This window comes from Ovis aries, chromosome X, assembly GCF_016772045.2.
Source record: "Ovis aries strain OAR_USU_Benz2616 breed Rambouillet chromosome X, ARS-UI_Ramb_v3.0, whole genome shotgun sequence".
Lineage (NCBI taxonomy): Eukaryota > Metazoa > Chordata > Mammalia > Artiodactyla > Bovidae > Ovis > Ovis aries.
In genome coordinates this window covers 53,516,121-53,522,120 of record NC_056080.1, presented here as the reverse complement: position 1 = coordinate 53,522,120, position 6,000 = coordinate 53,516,121, and the positions used below count along the sequence as shown (strand labels likewise).

Below are 6,000 nucleotides of genomic sequence, written 5' to 3'. Positions count from 1 at the left end.
TTCTTGCATCTTCTCAATCCTTGTCTCTAGGCTATTTATCTGTGATTCCATTTTGATTTCAAGATTTTGGATCATTTTCACTATCAATATTCGGAATTCCTTCTCAGGTAGATTCCCTACTTCTTCCTCTTTTGTTTGGTTTGGTGGGCAACTCTCCTGTTCTTTTACCTGCTGAGTATTCCTCTGTCTCTTCATCTTGGTTATATTGCTGTGTTTGGGGTGGCCTTTTTATATTCTGGTAATTTGTGGAGTTCTCTGTATTATGGAGTTTCCTCACTTTGGGTGGGGTTCTCTCAGTGGCTTGTCAAGGTTTCCTGGTTAGGGAGGCTTGTGTTGGAGTTCTGGTGGGTGGAGCTGGGTTTCTTCTCTCTGGAGTGCAGTGGAGTGACCAGTAATGGGTTATGAGACATCAAAGGTTTTGGAATAATTTTGAGCTGCCTGTATATTGAAGCTCAGGGGAGTATTCCTGTGTTGCTGGAGAATTTGAGTGGTATGTCTTGTTTCGGAACTTGTTGGCCCTTGGGTGGAGCTTGGTTTTGGTGTAGGTATGAAGGCATTTGATGAGCTCCTATTGCTTAATGTTCCCTGAATTCAAGAGTTCTCTAATGTTTTCAGGCTTTGGATTTAAGCCTCCTTCTTCCGGTTTTCAGTTTTATTTTTACAGTAGCCTCTAGACTTCTCCATCTATACAGCACCGATGATCAAACATCTAGGTTAAAGATGAAAAGTTTCTCCACATTGAGGGACACTCAGAGAGGTTCACTGAGTTACAAGGAGAAGAGAAGATGGAGGGGGTAGTTAGAGGTAACTGGAATGAGATGCGGTGAGATCAAAAGAGGAGAGAGCAAGCTAGCCAGCAGTCACTTCCTTATGTGCGCTCTATAGTCTGGACCACTCAGAGGTATTTACGGAGTTATACGGGGAAGAGGAGAGGGAGGAAGTAGACAGAGGTGACCAGGAGGATAAGAGAGAGGAATGAGAAGGAGAGAGACAAATCCTGCCAGTAACCAGTTCCTTAGGTGTTCTCCACCGTCTGGAACACACAGCGATTCACAGAGTTGGATAGAGAAGAGATGGGGGAGAAAAGAGACAGAGGCCACCTGGTGGAGAAAAAGGAGAGTCCAGAGGAGGAGAGAGTGGTCAAGCCAGTAATCTCGCTCTCAGGTAAACTTGGGTAGTGAAGTTTGGGTTTTAAAATGTACAAAATTGACAACAAAAACCTAAGAGCAAAGATTAAAAATCTAGAGTAGAGGTTGGATTTTCAAAAATATAATATTAAAGAAAAGAAGCAGAAGGAAAAAGGAAGAAAGAAAAAAAAAACAAGAATTATTAAAAAAAAAAAAAACTACGACAACAAAAAACCACCAACAACCATCCAAAGACTATATATGGTGTTTGCCTTAAAAAAAAAAAAAAGTCTTTTTTTTTAATAGTAATAGTAGGTTGTAGAAATAAAAATTTGAGGAGAAATAGACTTAACAATTAAAAAAAAGTTGGAAAAAAAAAGAAAAAAGAAAAAAAAAACAAAAAAAAGGAATGATTTTAAAAATAGTAAAATTATTTCTGGCCCTTCTCTGATGTTGTGGGCCATGTGGGATCACTTCCAAGGTGGTTCCCTCTGTTTAACTTCTTCTGTTTGCTGGTTTTTAGGCTCAGTAGTTCAGTCGCGCTGTGGGGAGGGGAGATGCTGCAAACAAATAGCACTGTCGTGTGCACACAGTGTCTCAGCCCTGCTTGACCTGTACCTTCTTGCGGCGCACAAACCGCTCCGGCTCTACCATGCTCAGCCGGGAACCGTCTGGGGCTGGTCCTAGGCTGCGTGCACTTCCCCGGTCCAAGCCGCTCAGGTTCAGCGCTCAGGCAGCCCTCAGAGGCACAGATTCGGCTGGGACTGCGCTTTGTGCCCTTCCCAGGTCTGAGAAGCTCAGGAGTTTGGCAAGCGGATCGCAGCGGCTTGTCACCTTTTCTGCCGCTTCTGCTCAGCTTTCTGGGTGGACCGCTAGCGCCCCCCGTGAGGCAGATGGTGACTGTCCAGCACCCCCAGAAGTCTTAGCAAAGAAGCCTGCTTGCAGTTAGGTAACTAAAGTCTCTCCGGGTCTGCAATTGCTCCTTTCCAGTCCTTACAGCTCTGGCTGCCTGTCCCCGGCGGGGGATGGTCTGCAGCTGGCTTTTTCTGTTCCATCCTTTGTTCTGTGCTCTGTCCTGGCGGTATCTTATGTTCAAGCTTTTCGCGTGGTAGCTATCCCACAGTCTGGTTTGCTAGCCCAAGTTAGATCGTTCTGGTTGCGCGTGGGGCGTTCCTGCCCGATTCTTGCAAAGCTCTGCAGCCCGCGCCTCCCGCGCATCCCTGCCCTGCCCCCACTTCCCAGTGGCGGATGCAGGCGTCTGTGCTGCTTTTCCGCTGGGGGAGTTACTGTTGGGCTTGTAATCTGTTGGTTTTAATTATTTATCTATTTTTCCTTCCTGTTACGTTGCCCTCTGTGTTTCCAAAGCTCGCCACAGACTCGGCAGGGAGAGTGTTTCCTGGTGTTTGGAAACCTCTCTTCTTCAAATTCCCTTCCCGGGACGGGCTTCCCTTCCCGGGACAGAGCTCCCTCCCCACCTCCTTTGTCTCCTTTTTCGTCTTTTATATTTTTTCCTATCTGTTCTTGAAGACAATGGTCTGCTTTTCTGGTTGCCTGATGTCCTCTGCCAGCCTACAGAAGTTGTTTTGTGGAGTTTGCTCAGCGTTGAAATGTTCTTTTGAGGAATTTGTGAGGGAGAAAGTGGTCTTCCCGTCCTATTCCTCCGCCATCTTTACAGTTCTCCCCAAGTTACATTTTTATAGCAAGCATAGGGATTTTGTTTAGAATTGTGTGTTATAGGTCAGTAAAATAGTAGTGTTTTTCCAAAGATGCTTTTAATTACAAATTACATGAAACAAAGAAACATGAATTTTTAAAATTATTTATTTATTTATTTTTAAAATAGAAATTTATTTATTTTAATTGGAGGTTAATTACCTTACAAAACATGAATTTATGTTGAAGGATGTTGTTAGTATTTGGATAAAATGACTGGGAATGTAGATGAAGAAAAACAAATGTGGAGAAGATTAAAGCCCTGCACAAGGCACTACTTGATCAGGGTAGGGAGTTTGATTTTTATTCTAATTGCAGTGGGAATATAGCAAGAGACTTAAGCAGAAAATAGCATAATATAGTTTATATGTTAAGAAGATTACTTTAGTAATTGTATAGAGGACTGATTACAGTAGGAAGAAGATGAAGAAAGGAGGCCAATTATGAGACTCCTTCAGTAGGTCAGGTTAGACAGATAATAGTGGCCTAGTCTAGGATGATGGAAAGTTAGAAGAGGTGGTATATATCTGAGGTAGAATATTCAGGATTTAGTGGTTGTTCTAATATGGGAAAGGGAACAAGAGGAAGGAAATGGTGATGAAAGACTCGTAAGTTTCTGGATTGAGAATCTGAATTCATGTTGCTGGTACTTACTGATATGGAGGAGTCAAGTGAACGAATACATGATGATTGAGAGAAGAAAGATATATACCACAAGAAGTCAGTTTGGGAAGTGTTAATTTTGAGAATACCAAGAAATATCTATTGGAGAAGAAATGTATACAATTGGATTACGGGTCTAACAGTCATAGGCCAAGTTAAAATTGAAAATACAGATATAGGAACACAAAGCATATAAAAGGTGTTTCAGACCTCCTTTCCCAAGTCTGACATGTCCCACTGCAGAAACTTTCCAGAGGAAGTGCTGGGGAAAAACAGGCAGCTGACAGAGGACGTTGCTATGCAACAGATGGGGAAAGTCATCCAGCCAGCCAGAACTGATGTTGGCCCTTGGGGACCAAATGCTGCAGTTCCTCTCAGCATTAGTTTCCTTTCATATGTTAGCTCCTGGCAAGAGCTGATGCCAGAACAAATGTGAAATGTACAAAGATGTAGCTTGGATTTTGGGAGAGTATCAGTTCAATTTGAGTTATTTCACACCTATGTAACACTTTTTGCCTTTATAGTCTCTCCAATCACTCTGAAAGCACAGTAACATGTGTGTTATTGGCTAAGACCCCAATAAGTACCCTTTATACTTTCCATTTTGCATCTTGATAATCCAGGCTCAGAGATGTCCAGTGACCTGAGTGAGCTCACACATCTAGCAACAGATTGACCCAGCACTCCATCCCTGGAATTCGGAAGTCCAGCCAAGCTTCTATCCACAAGACCACAGTTGCTCCAGGCCCCCGTAGTGGAAGGAACCAGGCCAAATATTTTCTCTGAATCAGGGCTTGCCATGGCTCAGACACACAAGTGTCTGATTGTCCTGGCTGCTCCAGCGGGCACCAGGAAGGCCTCGGGATAGCCCATTTATGTCACTCACAGCGAAGGGGCCTGACAGTCAGAGCAGGGAGTAGATCCCAAGGAGCAACTAGCACACCTGGATGGACCCACATAGAGCAGGCAAGTGGTGGGCTTGGGACCCCTAACTGTTCCCCCCTGGGATGCAGTGCATGAGCTTAGGTCTCAGAGAGCAAAAACCCGGTTTGTTGGGACAGATGTTCACAGGGCAGGGGAGGTGGAGTGGATCTGCTGCTCCAACTGAAGAGAGGAGAGTGCCTTGGTCCCCAGGGCCAGTGCTAGTGAAACACGGGTTTTGGAGTCAGGAAGACCCGAGCCCAAATGCTGCATTTTCACCTCACTGGCTCTGTGGCCTTGTCTAGTTCATGGCAATGTGTCTGTCTGTGCCTCAGCTTCCTGATCTGTAAAACGGGGATACTGACATCCACCTCCCAGGGCTGCTGTGAGAAGAAGACAAATGTCAGCACAGATTCACTACAATATCCAAGCTGTGCCCTTCCTTGACCCCCTTTCTCAAGACACACAAAGTGAGTCCATGGCTGGAGCAGCACAAAGAGCAGGGAAGAATGATATAGACAATTCATGAGTAACAGGCTCGTATGAAACAAGTTGGTAGTCACTGAAGTAACTGCTAGCCCCATTAGCGTATTTTCCTAGGTCCTTCCTTTTCCTTAGCCCTAGAGCTGAAAAGATACTCAGCAGGTATTTGGTGTAGCACTTGTTCCCTCACAGAGATTTATTTCAGAGAGGAAGATGACTTCTTGGACTGGCTACCCTTATTGCCAGTCCTATTTGTCACCATGATTCGAGTGTGGACACTGCAAAGATTCAACCTGGAGAAGCTGACCCGTGACAATCAAACTCACAGGAGAGTAATGTACAGTAAAAGGCAATACATTTACATCAATTCATTTGACTGGCTGGTGCTCCCTGGCATATGCCCTCTCTCTTGATAAAGGAAAATAGTCACAGGCAGCTTGAAGTCTTCAGCATCAGAGTAAGGGAAGTTGGTTGTTCATCTCAGTGGCTGGAATTCTTAAATTAGGATTCTTTATGTATACATAGCTTGTATAAGGAATTTTTGGTCATAAGTTCCAGTGTTCCTGTCAGCAACCAGGCCAATCTCTTATAGGTAGACTGTTTCAAACAAAGGGACATGTCTCTTCTGCTGCTTGGATAACTCTACCACAGATTCCATGTAACCCATTCTGCTTCTGCCTACACAGTCCTTCTTAACTCAGGATGCAATGTCACTATTAGATATTAGCATCGATGTGGCCTTGCCATCTCCACATGACACTCTGGCTCAGGCTTCTCACTTCTAACAGATGCTCTCTAGGGTCAACCCTAAGGAGGCTCATGTCATTACTTAAATGATGATTTTTCTCACCATTTCTTAAGGCCATGAAAATGTTATTCAAAAACAACATAAAAGTATTCTAACTATGGATTCACATCATAGGTAAAGTAGTTTTTAAATCTCTTAAGTTTGAATAATTAGTTGTTTTCCAGTTTTCACTGCTGCTGCTGCTTGTTGCTTCAGTTGTATCTGACTCTGTGTGACCCCATGGACTATAGCCTGCCAGGCTCCTCTGTCCATGGGATTCTCCAGGCAAGAGTACTGAAGTGGATC

At 44.0% G+C, this 6,000-nt stretch overlaps 1 long non-coding RNA gene across 1 annotated transcript in view; it reads left to right on the top strand.

Moving 5' to 3' along the window:
• The first annotated feature begins 300 nt into the window (after positions 1-300).
• The window catches only part of LOC132658789 (uncharacterized), a 98,274-nt gene continuing 92,574 nt past the window's right edge, over positions 301-6,000 (top strand). Inside the window, exon 1 of the long non-coding RNA XR_009598829.1 lies at positions 301-1,164. This is a non-coding gene — a long non-coding RNA (uncharacterized LOC132658789). The remainder of the gene's footprint in view (positions 1,165-6,000) is intronic.